Below are 18,686 nucleotides of genomic sequence, written 5' to 3'. Positions count from 1 at the left end.
GCGCGCTCGCCGCGGGAGAGCAGTAAGCCGAGACGACGCGTTGAACAGGCCGCAGCGTGAATGTCTCTTCCTTGCGGAGGAGGAAAACGAACGCCTCTCGCTCCTCGCGAGGCGCAAACGATAACAGCCACAACAATAGTTAATGGACGACGCCCCGCCGTGAAAAGGGAAATGGGATAACGTATTTGGCTTGCCGCTATACCTTCCGCCGCCTGGCCGTAATGCCGCGCCAGTCTGTTTATATTCGCCAGCGCACGAGTGTCGCGGCGGCGGCTTTTCTTGCGTGTCGGAGGCCCCCGCCGGCTCTCCGCGCGGGTGCAGCCAAGTGAAAAGAAGCGGAGAGGCTGCAGTGGACGAGGGGGAGCAAGCGGCTGCCGTACACGAACTTCCCTTGATTAACACTTGTACCCCCTGCCCGTGAAAGATTTCGCTCTCTCTCTCTCCCAGCCTCGGCGACTTCGCCTCTCCTCCCCCCCCCCCCCCCTTTAAGTCCAGATTGTGCGAGAGGTACGCTCGTCATTTGCTTTTGCTCTCCGTACCCGCTGGCTTTTTCTCTCTCGGCTATGGGGGCGCCGTTTCATAAGGCTTTTGTGGTTTCCGCGGGCTAGAGAAGCGGGTGAGTGCAAAAATAAAAATAAATAAATTAATAAAAATAAAAAAAGGAAGGAAAGGAATGAAGCACGCGCTGGAAAACTAAGTTTATGGCAAACTGAAAGCTAGTGATTTCCTTCCTTCCTCGTGTTGCGTCTGTTCCAGACAATCCCGCATAGCGCGAGATGTAATGCACCCGCAAACCGGCAAATGGGCTCAGTGAGGGGAAGGAGGCGAGCAGGTCGGACTCGGTCAGTGCGGTGTGTTACACTTGAGAGACATTCTGCGGGACACGTTTCTGTGCAAGCCCCCACCTCGCCCTCTCTGAAAGAATTTTCGACGCCGTGATCATTTCCGGCGCTACAATTTAAATTGCGTTCTGGCATAATACGTGGTACATTTCTTTATTTGTCCGTGGTGGCCTGGTAATACCCTCCGAGCCCATTCCGGCCAACATCGCGCATGAATTTCTTCCGGAATGTCTGGTTGTATCTGGAGAGCGGATATTGTGAGTGGTCCTGTGAGGTCATTTGTACGACGTTGTTAGGTTCAGGCCCAAATAACACGGACTTGGTTTGTTTTCCAATTTCTTTGTGCAGTTATAAAAGGGTAACGATGTGAAAAATTGCAAGAATTATTCTAAAAAAAGAAAGAAGCATCTGAAGCCAGAATTTTCTTTTAACGTTTTGCTTCTCTTTCCGTTCGTTCCTTTAAAGCCGTTTCCGGAACCCCACAGAGAATAATTTGTGTTTCAATCGTGGCTCTTCTTGAAGTGGATGCAGCGTTTCATTTTGGACCCCTTGGCATGACTTACGTTTTTGTTGAGAAAAAGAGCCACCAGGGAACAATATACTCTAAGTATTTTACCAAGCGTTAAGTTTCCAAGACATTCTCTTGTTATGAAATAAATACTTCTTTTTTTTACATTAATAAGCTCCTAGCGAATCATCAGCTACCTTCTTTCACTTTTCCTCTACTTAACTGTACAATGTCTTCTTATTTTTGTTTTATCTTTCCTTTTGATGTGACCTACCCCAGCTTCTAAAGATTAAAATACATAAATTACAGTGATTTTACTTTTATCATTCCATTGTACAGATTGCTGGCCTCTACATGGAGAGTAATTTGTGCCGTTATGCACATAATTAAAAGAGTTGCATTAATTAACCTTTAAATTGCTGCTTGTGAACACATTATTGCATTTTGAAGCATACTCTCGACATTACCCAGCCGCACGATTAAATTTTTAATACAAAAGGTATCGTAAGAGCTACGCGAATAATTATTTCCACCTTTGCAGGCTCGCTGAAATCGAAATTGACTGCGAAAGAGAGCGCTTTGCGATGTCGACCTCGCCGCTATCACCCTTCGTCGCGCTGCCGTCGTCGTCACGGGCAAGGCCCCGTGGCCCAGTGTCTGAGGCCCTGCATGTTTTCTTAGTTGCATTTTTATTGCTGCTTTGGTCGGCAGTGCATGTAGTACCTCTGAGGCGTTTTTGTGCATCGTGACCTCACCTGGAGTGTGCATGTATCATACACGAAGAAAAAGCTCATTGTATTGCAAATATGTTCAAATTCGCAGCTGGAAATTCGTGGGGACCGTCCGTGCGCTTCATGTTGCAGCTATACACGGCACATTTTCTCGGATTTTTGAGATACAGTCTACCTGTTTTGTCTAACACGTGCAAGACTAATCTACTTCCACTACAGAGCCTACAAGCCCAAGCACTTCGGACATGTCTTGGCCTCCCGAGATGTCCTTCGACAGCTGCAACGATTGTCATTGCACAGTGGCACCCAATCACCACTCATGTCGTCGGTGAGACGCTAAGAGCGCGCATTCGACACCTTTCTCGGCTACCATCCCACCAATGAGTCGATTTGTCAGTGCGAAGGCCACAGGCTACATTCTGTGGTATTGTGACGAGACACCATGACTCGATACCATCTTGCTTTAAGCCTGCGAAACGCCCAACAGCGGCATTGTGGTGTCTCCGGCAAATTCACGTGTGCCACTCAATTCCTGCGGTTCCTAAGAAGGCAGAATTGTCACCGCTAGCCTTGATTGTCTCTGCTTCTCCTACACGAGTCTTATTTTGACCGCATATACATTTACACGGACGGTCCCACCAATTCAAACAGCTCTACCGGAGCTGTAGTTGTTCCATCAGACGCCATCACTTTGCAGTTTAAATATTCGCACAATACAACGTCGACAGTAGCAAACCTTGCGGCTTTTCAAGGTGCACTCAAGTACGTGCTCCACCCGCCGTGGTTGGTCAGTGGCTATGGTGTCGGGCTACTGAGCACGAGGTCGCCGGATCGAATCCCGGCCACGGCGGCCGCATTTCGATGGGGGCGAAATGCGAAAACACCGGTGTACTTAGATTTAGGTGCACGTTAAAGAACTCCAGGTGGTCGAAATTTCCGGAGTCCTCCACTACAGCGTGCTTCATAATCAGAAAGTGGTTTTGGAAAGTAAAACCCCATAAATTAATTGTAAGTACGTGCTCCAGCAGCCACCAAATCGTTGGGCCATTTTCTGCGATTCTAAAGCAGCCCTACAAACTCTTCAGTTTGCCCTACGTCATGGGTTACGCGAGCAGCTAGCGTACGAAATAAGGCACGCTCATAATTACGCGCTCGAGAAAAATCACGACATTGTATTTCAGTGGTTGCCAAGCCATTGCGGAATTGTCAGCAACGGCAGCGCAGATAAAGCTGCGTGTTCGGCTCACCAAAAACATTAGCGGTTCCTATACCACTTTCAAGAACTGATGCTGCGCGACAACTACAATCACTTGCTCGCCACATCACATTTCTACGATGGAATTCACCGGGTTTCACCAACTCACGCTTGCGCTCTCTCGACCCTAACTTGCGACTTCGCCTGCCACCTGGACTCGCCCTTCGCGAAACAACTTTACTGTGTCGCATGTGGGTGGGCGTCGAATTTACAAATTCCTATTCATTCCTCATAGGAATGGCCAACAGTGCGGCGTGCAATTTTCGCGGATGCGATAAGACTCTAGAACATCGTCTGTGTCACTGCCCATCCTTTGACACTCAACGACGTACTTTACAAGCGAAACCCTACCTGACAGACCATAAATAGAGCACTCTCAGAAAAAAAGATCCCTGGACCATGGCCTATGCGTCCTTGAATGCAAAAGGCCACAAAAGCCCTTCTCCCTTCTGCGTTTCTTGAAGTACACACTGGATTGTATGAACGCTTGTGACAGGGGAGGTTCCCCTGCGACTGAATGTGAATGACTGACTATTATTTTTCTTTTCTATTTTCATCTGTTCTTCCATTTTCCCCCTCCCCGAGTGTAGGGTAGCCAACCGGGGACGTCCTTGGTTAATCTCCCTACCTTTCCTTCTTCGTTTCTCTCTCTCTCGATACCGGTGCCATGCCATACCTACACTCTAAGAAGTATTCCGGGGAAAACAGGAGTAACTGGGCAGTTAGTCCTAAAAAGGGCGCTTTCGTCTCTCAAGGGAGTAACTGCATGGATGTGCGTGCCGTGTGCAAATTTTGGAGAGTAATTGTTTAGTCCCTCGTCGGAAAGAGAGCAACGGGAGGACGAACGGCAACAGTTACTCCCCATGTGCTCCGCTGTTTCCGTCCGCGTCGTGGAGTGATGCGGCAAAAACTGTATTGTCTATAAATCGTGAATAGTTCGAAGTTCGTGCACTGTTTATTGAACGACATACAAAGCAGCACTTTGCCTCTTCGTGAGAAAATTGCGTGAAATATAAAGTTGGAATGTGAAGAGCCATGCCCTTAATGCGCGCACCATGAGTGAGCGATACACATTAAACGCGCAAGTCATTGATAGACTGCTAGATTTTGCTGGTGAATAGTACCTAAGTTCATTCCGTTCCAAAAAGATTACGAACTCAACTGAAGCGATGTGTAGCTCAAACGGGACACACTAAGCGACAAAGCAATTGTCCGTCTCTGTCGTCTTATGTGCCCCTTTTGAGCTCGCTACACGTTTACATCGCGTAGTGCCTCAGTTTTAGGCCCCCTAAGAATACTCGGGTAGATTTCTTTTCGCACTCGCTTATGGTTGCAAGTACACTCAACGTTACACTCTCCCCGCACAGGATACACACAAAATGCCGAATCGCTTGTGCATTGCCGCACCTGCGTGCCGATGCTTAACCTGTCTCAATTTCCTACCCCGGTCAACCAATCTGCCGTGGTGCAGTGGTTAGAGTAGCTGACTTGTGAGCCCGAGAACGTGAGTTCGAATCCTACTTTCGGGCACGTTCTCTTTTTTTTTGCTTTTTTTTTCAGCTCAGTGATCTTTTTTATTAGCGTATAAATGCCTAATTTCATTAATTCCACCTTTGCGGAGCATCGGAAATAATGGCCGTTACTCCCTTGAGGAGCATCGGAAAAGAGCAACTGTTAGTCCTCAGAGGAGTAACGGCATGGGGAGTAACAGTTCATCCCCTCGCACTTACCCCCTAAAGGGAGGAATGGTTGTGGCAGATCAGTTGCTCCCCAAAAGGAGTAACCTCAATACCCCATTTCCTCCTTTTCTTCTTAGAGTGTACGCCAGCATTCCGGCGTGCGCCGCGGCAAGGCTTCCAGTTGTCAGTAGTCGCCGTCACCGGTTTGAATACGCTGCGCTGACTGCCTTGCAGAAAAAAAAAGAAAAAGAAGGAAAAGAAAATGACGAGGCCTGCCAGGCACCGACTCGCTGGCCCGTGAATGACAGTGGCCTGACTGGGCCATGACAGGCAGCATCACGAATGACTGGGACGGCGAGATTGACGTCATAAAGGCACCTTCTTTTTCCGGTAATTGTCGATTTCACTGCTAAGGTGAAAATTGTTTACCCCGTAGCTCCTTCAAGAAATGTTTGTCATACGAAATTTCATCGTGAGGCTAGAAAATGCCAATTCACGAAGGGTGCTTCACGCTGCTGGAACACGCGGAATAAGCTTCCGAGGTTAATAATTGAAAAAGTTATTTAAGTTGACCCTATTAATTCAGTACATTACAGCATAAATTAGAAGTTACCAATCTGGACATAGAGACGATAAACATAAGGTCACCTTGATTTACCTGTTCTGATTAAATATGCATACTTCGCAACCTAGAAAGAAAGAAAACACTCTACTTTTTTCTTTCCTCCTCCGCCTCGTAGTTGAACAGATTCGATTTTTTTTATTCTTTCTTGTTCCGTTTTTTTTCTTTCCTTTTTTCTTTCCGTTTATTACTACGGAGGGGAGGGGGGGGGGGGGGGGCGGGGAGGGAGCTAGAGTGGGCGGAGCTAGAGACCAGGTACAACTCAAACTCACGCGTCGGGTACTAACACGCGTACCGATAAACGCAATACGCCGTTCACCACTCTGGTGGCGCGGATGCAAAAAATAAAGAGCCACAGAAATGAGAAAGGGAGAAATAACGTACCGAACGGGCGCACAAAATGTAAGAACGAAGACAGCCGCTCCCATACCCCATCCAATACCCCATTCAGTCCCTACATCGCGCGACGATTTTCGAGCGCGCACGTACGTGCGAAATCGTTACAGAACCCGAACGCGTCTTTACGGCGGCGGAAAGAAAGTACAGTAATAATAATAGTAAGAGCGAGAACTCAGTGCCGCTACTGACCAAGCAGTTTCCAGGTGTCCGACTCAGTTACGCCGTGAGGGATTCGAGGAACAAAGGGAGTACAGGGGTAGATGAGAGAGAGAGCAAAAGACAAGAATGAGACAAATCTGGCTTTAGCGTTGACAAAGAGAGGCTCACGTGGATAGGGACGAGCGGTGAAAATCGAGCCGCCGCGAAGCGCCAGGGCGAGTGCAGAGAGGCGGGGGAGCGGCGAGGCGAGGGGTTGGCGGCGCGTGCTGCTAGGCAAAGCCCGAGCACAGCGCGCTACCACCAGCCGCCGCCGGGCACGCGCCGGCGACAACAGCTGCAGGAGTAGAGAACCAAAGAAGCTGAGCAGCCAACAGCTCGCGGTGGCGGCGGCCGTCGATCTGATTAGGAGGGCGTGCGGGTCTCGCACGCGCTCGCCTCCAAGTTTAAAGAATGAGAGAGAGAGAGAGAGAGGTGCGGGTGCACACCTGGCTGAGAGGCGGCAGCGGTTGTAGTGCGAGCGCCCGGTGCACGCCAATTACCCGAGCAAGTAGAGATAGCTACACGGGTAAGGCGCACGCGGGCGCCATTGAACGGCAGCAACTAACACCAATACTGGTCGCGGCCCGCGGAGCGCGTGCTCTCACTTTACGACAAGTGTTTACGACCCGAGACTGCGTTTTATTACGTCGGCTATAGAGGCGTTGGGAAAGCAAGTAAATAAAAAATGCCTTTCGCCTCTTTCTTTTCCCAGACAGCTCGTTTACTGAGTCAATAATTTTTATCCTTTTCTTTTATAATGTTCTCTTTTTGACTGTACTGTACTGTTTTTAAAATCTATCGAAGCTGTTCTGCTTTCATTTTGCAGCGGAGGCAGCAGGGCACTAACTCGTTCCATTCCTTTTTTCCAACCCTTTTTAACCCTTCAGCACAGTGCTTTGTATGCAGGAATACTCTCTCAGTTGCCAGCTGCTGGTTATGCAAGCGTAATGACACTAAGAAGAAGACAGGGAAAAAGGCTTTTCCTGCGTTTACGTGCACGTGCCTTGTTTCAGTGTCCTACTACTGAGACGTGGTTTAAAGACGCCACTGTCATCCTAATATTATGCTTATTATGCTGGAGCAAAATAGTGAAATGGGAAATGAGGTAAAACGTGACCGTACGTGACTGTTCGCTACGGTCGTATCGTAGCCCTTCGAAATTGTTTTTAAGCCCATTGGATATTTTTACGCTCAAATATTCTCTGTAGGTGTCCTTCCCCGTGCTCAAGCAGAATTACGTTTGGGCGTAATCAGAATGGAGATAGCTGCTGGGAGCATAATCTGACTATGTTTTACAATTTCGCACGAGACAAACTAAAATGCTAGTAACTTCACTGCAGGGATTTGCTTTATTTCTCTGTGCCCGCTATCCATTTGCGCCACTGCTCAACAAACTGCGCAGCAAGAGAGGAAGTTAGTTATGCATGTTGCCCCCCCAATCATTTCTTTTCTTATTTTTCTTATTTTTTATATGTATTTGCATATGTGGCCAACATTTGGGTTCTTTGAATGTTGGGGAGCCTATCGTCAACTGGACAATAAACCACGGCTATACTTATTGAAGTAGCACGCCGGTTGAGCGCGGTGAAAACAGAAAAAGCGGAGAATAGGCGACAGCCGCAGCCGTAGCCAGCTATCGCTAACTGTTGCACTTGGCTATTTTCTTTTCTGGGCGGAAAAGAAAGTTAGTTGCAGCTGTTAACAAAAAAAGAGGAAGAGGAAGCAAGTGAATGTCTTGTGTTTCATTTCAGTCACCCCGGGCCGAGGTCGTGTGCCTCAGCTAAGCCGCGCAGCTTAATCTTCTAGGTTTTATTATCTTTGGGAAACGTGTACAGGAAACAAGCTGGCTGACGTTTTCTTGTTTGTTACTTTTCTGCGCAGATATTTTCTGCTCGCGGCCTGCCCGGACCTATACATCGGGACGAGTGTGTGTCAGAATTGTTCTCGGTTCGCACGAACGGTCCAAGACTCCCGATGCAGGGTCATTAAGCCTAGATCAGCTCCCTGGGCAGGGACTTAAGAGCTTTAAAAAAGAGAAAAAAAAAGAAAGGAAAAGAAGAACAAAAAGAATGGACGTCTTGAGCAGATCGCCGGAGCCTTTCATTGATTTTTAATCCCGGAGAGCTGTTGAAAGGTTGGCTGCTCTTCAATTGCCTTTTTGCAGCGCATTCCACATATCCCCACCACTCTGCTCCTCAAGAGCTGGCCGCAAAGGGCTGCGAGGCACGGCGGTGAGGCCCCGCCCCTACGACCAGTCGATGTCGCATCAGTCCGCTACAACCAGCCAGTGGAAAGAAAGAGAGCTGCTGTCCACGGCCGTTTTCGACAATATCGAGCTGCCGATGCGGTGTGCGAAGTGAGCGACGCTGACTGAGACTGAAAAAGGCACTCCTCATTCGATCTACAATTGGTAATCAACGAAGAGCTTCGGGAACGCAGTTATCACGGTTGCCAGCTACGGAAGCCTAATGATGCTTGCCGCGGCGCTACGTTCTCTCATCGTCCCAATTTTCAGCAGGAGAGGCGACAGTGCGTTACGACAGTTTAGTTGCCCGTGGTGTCCGAAGCTAAAATCTTACTGGATGAAATGAAGCGTCGAGGCGGACCAGCCGCCCGGCGCAGAGCCCCGTGGCAGCTACAGTCACTGGCCTGCGGCCGCTTCACTGACTCGAGGATGGCTGCTTCCTTCGTTGTCACAACGAACGGCGGTCACTGCATCGGAAAATTGCCGGTGACAGGAGCAAGGGGGCAGCCCGGCCGTACATTCATTTGACGTTCAGGGTTGAGAGATCGGCCCTCCAAAAGGAAAGAAACCGAGAGACTCATGCGTTTCTTTTTTTCCGCTCTGTCAGATAGTCCTTGATCAAAGGCGCTTCGCTAGCCTTTAAAAAAAGAATGACACATCGTTTCTGCAGAGCCCCCATTCAAAGCAAGCCGTACGCTCGGTTTTCTCAAGTGCAAACATCCGCACCTTTGTTCGGTAACTGAATAATAAAAATCCTAAAGGAGAGTCAACAAATGCAGCACCACTAGCTGCACTAGGCTCCGCGACCTTTCAATGCATATTCCTAGACCACCAAAAAGCGGTCAGTTGCTGGACGCCGCTTGCAATTGGCATAGCAAATTGCTTCGAATCAGAAAAGGTGGGTTCTGCGTGTGCACAAGTTTTTATCGCTTCCGCTTCTTCAAACGCACACAACAGGACCTCTGCATTACAGCGGATGGTTGTTGTTTTTGACGACGAGCTAAAGATTATGGCGCCTGCGGCCATGTCAGCGGTTTTTTTTTTTTCAAATACGCTTGACGGATCAAGATAGCCGCTCCTGCTTAAGAAGTGCTCATAGGAAAGGATGCCGTCAGATCATGACAGTAAAATGGAATGAAGAGAGAGATGATAGCCCTACAGAAGAAGCTGGAGAGGTTAACTTGCCATATGCCTATACTCCACCTAAAACATGGGTAAAAGATGACACGGTACACGCTACATAACTCGCACCAACTGCCTGCGCGAATAAGTGCCCATATAGAATTATGTTTCCGATGTCTCATTGAGTTCTCTGAGTTTATAAAAACGCTAGGAGGGATTCCGTCACATGCCATGGCCAGGTAGTGTTTGGTTACGGGCCTACTATGTCCCGCATCGACCAATGAGGAACTTTTTCGAATGGAAAGCAAGGCAGAAAAATGAATTCGGCTGTTAATATTTGAAGAAAGACAAAATGTTACGACAACTCTATGTTGGAATTCACATCCATGTGTTATATCATTTAGTGCGTTGATCCCTCTCTGAATTCTTCGAAAGCAATCTTCGCACACGCCGCTGTTCATAATGAGCTCGCTCGGTAGAAGAAAGAAATGTGCGCAGCTTGCACTAGTGGTGCATACCACTGGAGTCAACAGCGGAGCTTGTGATCACCTAGCTTTTAAGTGGCTTGCCTGAGTTTTTTGTAGGTTTCGCGAGGTTGTGCTAGGTTTTGCTAAGTTGTTGGTAGGCTTGGCTAGGTCATTTCGTTGTTTTGCGGGGTTATGGTAGGCTTGGCCTACCATAACCCCGTTGTTGTTTAAAGCTTGACTCTGGAAATTTTCGAGCAGTCACAGGCCGGGATCGCTTTCTCGGGGTCGTTGAACGTTCAGACGCCGACTATCGCGTTCCTTGGACTGAAACTCGCTATCCTCGACTCGGCGTCGCCTCTTCTCAGCCGCAGCTTCGGCGCGGTGTTCCGAATCGGTTCGGCGGCGACGTATCGCTTCTCGCTTGGCAGTACAGCGCTTTTCCTGGTAAGCCGCTTCTTTGGGCGTCCGGACTTCCTTCGGTCTTCCCATGGCAGCAGCATGTGCGCAAGGAGTAGATGAGGCGAGCGGTGCGTCACCGCACCGGCTGTTCCGAGCTTTTACTCGCCTGTGACGTCACGACTCCGCCCTACGCGCGTAGGGTGCGAGGAGGTTACGTGGCTTGGTGCTCTCGCAGGTGGTTGCTAGGCAACGCGAGGCGGCGCACAGCTGGGGCGCTATAACGTAAAACTATTCCAAACTTTTCTATTCCAATTCTGCTATCAGCCCTCCACGATTGGTCAAAAACTTTTTTCGACCACCCCCACTTCACCTGTCTGTCACGCGACGTCACGAAAACCGCGATACGTCCCCACTTGATATGATATGTACACACTGATTATGGATGATTTGACAGAAAACGGTTATTTCTGATTCGACCCCTTTTCGCCATTAGCCCTCGGCTATTGGTAAAAAGTTTTCGGGCTGCACCCGCTTCACCTGCCTGTCACGTGACGTCACAAAACCGCAAGAACTCACCGCGTCAAAGTGACGTGCACGCGATAAAGATTCATGAATATACCGAACAAAACTGAATTTTCTTCGGAATAGCCGCATGCTGCCCCGTTCCGAAAAGAATAGAAAATGGCTGCCGCCGATCGCTCAGACGCTGGCTGCTCGCACCTGCCGGAGGGCATGGGTGTATTTGCGTATAATAAAACTTCTTGCGTGACCGTGTAACGTTTTCGAGCACTTTCGGCACGTTTACCCCCTCATTCTGCCAACTCTTCTTTGGTGAGGGTCCGTTTTAGTGTCATTCTTGAGCTTCCGTTGCATACCGCCGCGATTTTCGACCAGCCACCGCAAGTTAAGTAAGGGAAAGCCGACCAATCGTAGACGCCGGCACCACCCTCTTCATCCGGTTATCGACTTTCAGTGCAGTGGCTCGGCCCCATCGAATCCCTCTCCACTTGAGCGTTATCCTCGCCTCTTGTCAGCCAATTAGATACGACAAGCCGCTCAGAATAGGCAATGTTAATCGTTTTTCAAGCAAACAAAAGTGACCTCCTATGAACGAGGAGAGTGTTTGATAGGTCTGTTCAGACAACCCTGCGGGTGACCGCCCGGTGCTTGCGTCGGTGGTTACGCAAAGTTGGCGTCAGGAGATTGGAATAGAAACATATTGGAATAGCTTTACGTTATAGGGCCCCTGGGCTGAGTTTTCTGGTAATGCTCCACGGCGGAACTAAAAGCTTAAACAGTTCCACTGTTAAAAAAAGAAAAAGAAAAACGGGTCTGGGAGATGCTGAGTAAACGGGAGCCACTTATTGAATTTCGAATTTCACATACATTCACACGGCGCATTTGCATCTTGAAACATCGAACAAGGCAAAAATAATGCGCACAGCCTATTTTCCGTTCCATCGCGCTCTGTATAGCCACTTCCGCACGAGATTTCGTCCTTCAGAAGGCTCTTCGGCGCTACCGGTGTCTACGTTTGAGCAAAACTTTAAATCATTGGGCCGTCTCTCTCTAACTGAGCCGAGGTCCGAAGCAAAGGACAACTGGGAGAGGGGCGGGGAGAGCCCTGCTATACAAAACCTCATTCAGCAGGAAACATGCGCCGAAGAGGACGACTTATTGCTGGAATCTCATTGCGTTTTCGCTTTAAAGTCGACAAGGCGGCGCAGTGGCGCAGCGAATCTAGACAAGCGAAGCTGCCTGTAGTCCTGTGGGTAGCCGGCACGGGCGCACGCGGGTGAGGCCCACCGCACCGCTTTTTCTTCGCTAGTGTCTGCCCGGTGTGTGTGTGGCGCTGGCATTTCGCCACGAAGAACTGCCCCTTCAAAATAGGCAAGAGGGGGCACGGGTGGCCTCCTGATCGGACGGGAACACGCGCCGGGGAGGCGGGAGAGGAGCTGCGCTCTCCAAGCAGGCAGCCAAGGTTGGTGCAGCAGAGAGGGGCTGCGCGCACCAAAGTGAAATATGACGCGATCCGCTTGTAAGTCCTGCGAACGGAAAACAAGAGAGTTACCTACAAACGATTTCAATAGGAGACCGTACACGGGAAAGGCCGGCATCTTCCCAATAACCCTACATCGGCACATGGACGTGGAGGGGCTTGTTTGCTTTTTGATTCGCAGACAGCGCGTGGCCCGTGTACCTTCGGAGGGTGGCTCTCTGCTTCGACGTTTTCTCCTCCTGTTTATTTTTTCTCTTTTTAGCCTTCCGACTGGGTTTGGCCAGTGACTTTTTGTACCATTTCTCAGGAGATATATCGATGTCCTCCACAAAACGCCTGTGTATAGGAAGGAACAAGAGAGATGCGCTCCTCTTGATTGTGTCAGGGACGCGCTTTTGGCGGAGTGCTAGGGTCTGATGGAAGGAGGCACACGAAAGCCTCGTTGGGCCTAGAACCACGCTCGGAGCTGCGGTTTTCGGGCGGCCAATTTTTAGAATAAAAGGACGACCTGCTGCTTTAATACACCACGCGAAAATGGCGCTACTTGCAGTTTGGAATTACTCGTACCTTACGTCTTGATGTACATACTTATATGCGGCCCTGATTACGTAAAAATCACAGAAAACGTCACTGTACTAGGATGTGTAGTTACTTGGCCATCGAAACGCCAACTAAATAAGAACAACGCTTCTAGCGGTCACCGTTATTTATTTATAGAAAAAGAAACGTATGATTTCTGCTTTCGCGACGACCTCAGAGACATCGTCTCTGGTTCCAGCTTGAGTTCTGACCAATTGACTTTTTTCGGTAATGGTGCGGGGTGCAAACCGTCTTTTCCATTTTCCTGTGCTGCCCTCTGCCGCACGCTGCTGGAAGCGTTTTAAGGGTGCCGGGGCTTTCGCCGGATGATTTGTGTACCTGCGGCCATGCTGCGGGTGCATTGGTTGTGCGTTTTAGTGGATCGCGAATCATTATTAATGGCTTCTACGGAAAAGCATGTCGATCCTGGAAGCCATTTAGCGCTCAACGACTACTGTGTCAGCAGGCCTGAGTGCGCTCTTGTGCTAACAGTAAGGCCGATAAAGGCACGCTGAGTTCGGTCTGCGGCTGCCTTGGAGCTTGTTATCGCTGATTCCTGCACTTGCGCCTCGATTTTTGTAGTCTTTTTACACATTGTTTTAGACATTTCGCACATTCAAGAAGTCTTGGAGCGCAGCCTTCCGTGTGTTATTTACAGAAGTGATACACATGTTTACATCGACATCTACAGTCACAGGTAGTCGTTAGCGTCAAATATTGGGGAAAGCGTGCATCACTGACGTGAAATAATGGCAAAATGTAGCAAAACATACACACATGCGCATATGAGCCGCGTTGTTCCACCCTGAGACGAATCAATATGAGGGGCCACTTTACTTAAATAAAAGAAACTGTAACCCAGATACATATATTCATCATCATAATCATCAGCTTGTTTTATGTCCATTGCAAGACGAAGGCCTCTCCCTGCGACCTCCAATCGCCCCTGTCCGGCGCCAACCGATTCCAACTAGCACCCGCAAATTTCCTCATTTCATCGCTCCACCTAGTCTTTTGCCGTCCTCGACTGCGTTTCCCTTCTCTTGGTACCCATTCTGTAACCCTAATGGTCCAATGGTTATCTAACCGGCGCATTACATGACCTACCCAGCTCCATTTTTTTCTCTTGATGTCAATTAGAATATCATCTATACCCGTTTGCTCTCTGATCCAAACCGCTCTCTTTATGTCCCTTAACGTTGTGCCTAGCAGTCTTCGTTCCATCCCTCTTTGCGCGGTCCTTAACTGGTTGTCAAGCTTCTTTGTCAGTTTCCAAGTCTCTCCAGGTCTTCAAGTCTTCAATGACAATGGTAAGCTTCCAGTCAGGAGCTAACAATGTCTGCCATATGCGATCCAACCCATTTTTATTATTCTATGAATTTCCGTCTCATGATCAGGGTTCCCTGTCAATAATTGACCTAGGTAAACGTACTCCTTCACGGACGCTAGAGGCTGACTGACGACCCTGAACTCTTGTTCCCTTGCCCGATTATTTATCATTATCTTTCTCTTCTGCATATTCATATTCAACCCCATTCTTACACTCTCTCTGTTAAGGTGCTCAGTCATTTGTTGTAACTCGTCCCCAGTGTTGCTGAATAGAACAATGTCATCTGCAATCCGAAGGTTGCTGAGATATTCGGCGTCGATCCTCACTCTTAAGCCTTCCCAGTCTAACAGCTTGAATACTTCCTCCAAGCACGCAGTGAATATCATTGGAGAGACTGTCTCCTTGTCTGACCCCTTTCTTTATAGGTATCTTCCCGCGTCTCTCGTCTAGAATTAAGGTAGCTGTGGAACCTCTGTAGATATTTTCCAAGGTATTTACGTAAGCGGTCTGTACTCCTTGATTATGTAATGCGTCTATGACTGCTGGTATCTCTACTGAATCGAATTCCTTTTCGTAATCTATGAAAGCCATATAGAGAGGCTTATTGTACTCTGCGGATTTCTCGATGACCTGATTAATGACATGGATGTGATCCATTCTAGAGTATCCCTTCCTGAAGCCAGCCTGCTCCCTTGTTTGACTAAAGTCCAGTGTTGCCCTTATTCTATTAGAGGTTATTTTGGTAACTATTTTATGTAATACTGGGAGTAAGCTAATGGGCCTATAATTTTTCAATTCTTTAACGTGTCCGTTTTTGTGGATTAGCATAATGCTCGGGTTCCTCCAGTTTTAGGGGACCCTTGCAGTCGATAGACACTTCGTATAAGGAGCCGCCAGTTTTCCAAGCATTATGTCTCCTCCATCTTTGATTAAATCGACTGTTATTCCATCTTCTCCTGCCGCTATTCCTCGTATCGTGTCTTGCAGGGCCCTTCTGACCTCATCGCTAGTTATAGGAGGAGTTTCTCTATCCTGTTCATTACTGTTTCTAATTGAGGTATCCTGACTCCTCTGGGTATTGTACAGGTCAGTATAGAACTCTTCCGCATCTTTTACTATATCTTCGACATTACTGATTTTATCACCCTACTTATCTTTCAGTGCATACATCTTGGTTTGTCCTATGCCAAGTTTCTCACTGATTTCAGTGAGAAAGAAACTTGGCATAGGACAAACCAAGTTATCACGGGCTGGTATTTTATTGCTGAGTTGAATTGAATTGAATTCTGGGATTTTACATAGCGAAACCACGATTTGATTATGAGGCACGCCATAGTGAGGGACTCCGGACAAATTTTGACCACCTGGGGTTCTTGGATGGGCATGGTACACGAGAGGTTTTGCATTCCGTCCCCAACGAAATGCGGCATTCGATCCCGCGAACTCGCGCCTAGCAGCGCAACACCATAGCCGCGAAGCCACCGTGATGGGTAATTTATTACTGATTCTCGCTTTTCTTTAGCATCGTCATATTTGCAGTTTGCGCGCGCCAGAAAGCATTATTAGAGGAAGCTGTGGTCGGCATAAGCGCTCATTTATAGGCTGTGTTGCTATCTCGCGAAAACGCGAATGCAATCGCTGACACCGAGGGGGTTGTTTATGCTGCTGTGCCAAATGCACCGTCTTTGTTTTCCGTTTGGCGCAGAGGTGAACAATGCTTCCCTGGAATTAAGAAATGTCTCTGCATAACAACACATTCAGGCTCATACATCTACGTAACGAATGCGACCGGCAGCTCACGGGAACGGTGACACACGGACGTTGGTACAGCGCTTGTCGCTTATTGTGTACGCGCCGTGAGAAGTGAAGAACAGTTGATTGCAAATCGCTAAGGCCATAACTGAAGCATAAAAGTTGTTTCCTTCGTCCTAACTGATTGCTTTTCACTTAAGGTCCGCCGGTAAGTAGTAGTAGTAGTATAAAACTTTTATTTAAAACAGGGGCACGATCTTGACGGCGCCAGGCCTAGCCTTCGGGGAACAGCATCAACATTGGCTCAAACAATTTTCTTTATTCAAATGAAAATAAAAAAAAGGCGTAGTCACCTTATAATTGTGTTGGCTACTCCTTTTCGCAAGGCGGAAACAACAATATAAAGATATATGTAAGAAAATGAAAAGAAACCCCCTCATAGGATCAGAAATCCACAGCACACAGTCCTATAGACATGAACATACTGATATAAAAGACAAATGCAAGCTGCAACAGTGTGCTTGCACCACAACAAAGTCACAAACACACACAAGCGGCCGTGATTTAGACTACGATGAGTATGTAAACAGATGAGGAATTACACAGAGTTAAAATAATGCACGCACAGAAAAAAGTTATGACACGTAATATACAAGCGCTAACAATTACAAATAATAGGAGCAAGTTATGGTAACATCGTGTGACTATTCATGGGATATCTGGTACTTGTTGATGATGCCTGTCTCTTCGTAAAAATGTTCAAGTGCGTTCATTGCTTTTCGCTGTGCTATTTTCGATGGCCATGGGCCCAGTAATTTTGCGAGTGAGAAAGGTCAGTGAGGACCATTGGAGTGTAGCTCTTGTTCTAGCCGCCGTGTTTGCGTCGCGTATATGGGGCATTCGAGGAGTAGATGGCGAACATCCTCGTCGTCGTTGCCACAGAAACAATCCGGTGAAGGAGCCCGTTTGATGCGATGTAGAAAATGTTTGGTGTATGCTGTCCCAAGGCGCAGCCGATGAATCAGTGTCTCGGTACTTTTAGAAAGTTGTACATCCAGCTGGTATTTAAGTTGAGGCTCCACTTCGTAAAGAATTAATTCCTTGGTGTTTTCATTAAACCATGTTGACATACACAAGTCTTTCTTAAGTATTCTCAATATTCGTTTTGTGTCCATTGGTGATAAAGGGATGAGTTGAATTTCTGCATCTTAATGGGCCGATTTTTCCAATGAGTCCGCTAGTTTGTTGCCTGCTATACCAGCATGGCCCGGGACCCACTGTAATATCACTTCATGTTTCCTTTCATCAGCCTGAGTTAAAGTGTTCAGTACTGCGTATGTTATTCGTGCGTGTGGTTGGCTGTCATCAATATTTTCAAGACATACTAAAGCCGATAAGGAGTCCGTGCAAAATACCCACTTTGTTGGTGTCTCATATCTTTTGATAAAATGAGTGGCTTGAGTCAAATGAGTCAATTCCGCTATTGTTGGTGATGTTTGAATCCCACCGATGGCAACGGTTGTTGTGGTCGCACCGATGGTACGACCTGTTGGGAACTCGGCGCTGACGCCCGTGGTTGTACCTGGGTCGCAAGCCCCAAGGGTAGCGTTGGCCTGGCGGCCTGGGGTACAACTGGAAGCATCCGAAGGTCCCGGCAAAGCATGAGTCGACTGGTAACAACAAAACAACTTGTTTATTTTAACATCGCAAAGAGTTGGCGGTCAGGTTGACCGAAGTAGAGAGACGGGAGAGCACTTTACTCAACAGAAGAAATCGGAGCCCTCCTTTGGCGTCCGGGGGCAGCTGCTTTTATACTCTCGCAGTTGAGGGCAAGAAGGAACCCCTCAATAGACGAGCACGTGATTGTACAATGAGATAAGGTGACGCATACTGTCGTAGCGCCGCCGGTCGGGCACAAAGACTGGGAGGAGACGGTAACTCCTACTCTCGTAGCGCCTTCGGTCGGGCACAATGGCTGGGAGGAGAAGGAGACTTCTACTCTCGTAGCGCCTTCGGTCGGGCACAATGGCTGGGAGGAGAAGGAGACTTCTACTCTCGTAGCGCCTCCGGTGGGGCACAATGGCACATACACTCACACACGCACATGAAGACACGTGGCATCGGAACATGCCTGGACGCGCTTGGCGGGGAGCGTAGCGGCGACGCCGAACGGGCCAAAATGTCTGCCGCTTTGTTGCAGTCGCGCCGGCTAAACCGCGCGTCGTAGGCGAAACGTAACAGACCGCCCCGCCGGGGGAAGGAGATCCCGATGGACAGGGGACTGCATCCGCTGTCCGGAGGGATGTCGCTCGATGATGCTCATAACCGAAGTCGGGCGTCCCTCGACGTTTCTTGAGCGCAGCGCACAGAGAAGGCCTCGTTCTCTTGTTCAGGTTCGCACGGGACACTGCAAAGTGACTTCGGGAGAGTTCACATTTTTGTTCTCGTTCCCGGCAAGCGTTAGAACTACGCTGAAACTCAACCGCTCAGTCAGCAAGCATGGCACAACCCTCACTAAGCCCTGCCAGGCTCTTTCCCCTTTTATACCACTGCCTAGTT

At 48.5% G+C, this 18,686-nt stretch overlaps 1 protein-coding gene across 3 annotated transcripts in view; it reads left to right on the top strand.

Moving 5' to 3' along the window:
• LOC142557214 (band 7 protein AGAP004871-like) overlaps positions 1-18,686 on the top strand; it is a 370,091-nt gene that overhangs the window by 246,284 nt on the left and 105,121 nt on the right. The window lies entirely within an intron of this gene.

Source organism: Dermacentor variabilis, chromosome 1, assembly GCF_050947875.1.
Source record: "Dermacentor variabilis isolate Ectoservices chromosome 1, ASM5094787v1, whole genome shotgun sequence".
NCBI classification, from domain to species: Eukaryota; Metazoa; Arthropoda; class Arachnida; order Ixodida; family Ixodidae; genus Dermacentor; species Dermacentor variabilis.
The sequence above is the reverse complement of the archived record's forward strand: the minus strand, read 5'-3'. Positions and strand labels throughout refer to the sequence as shown.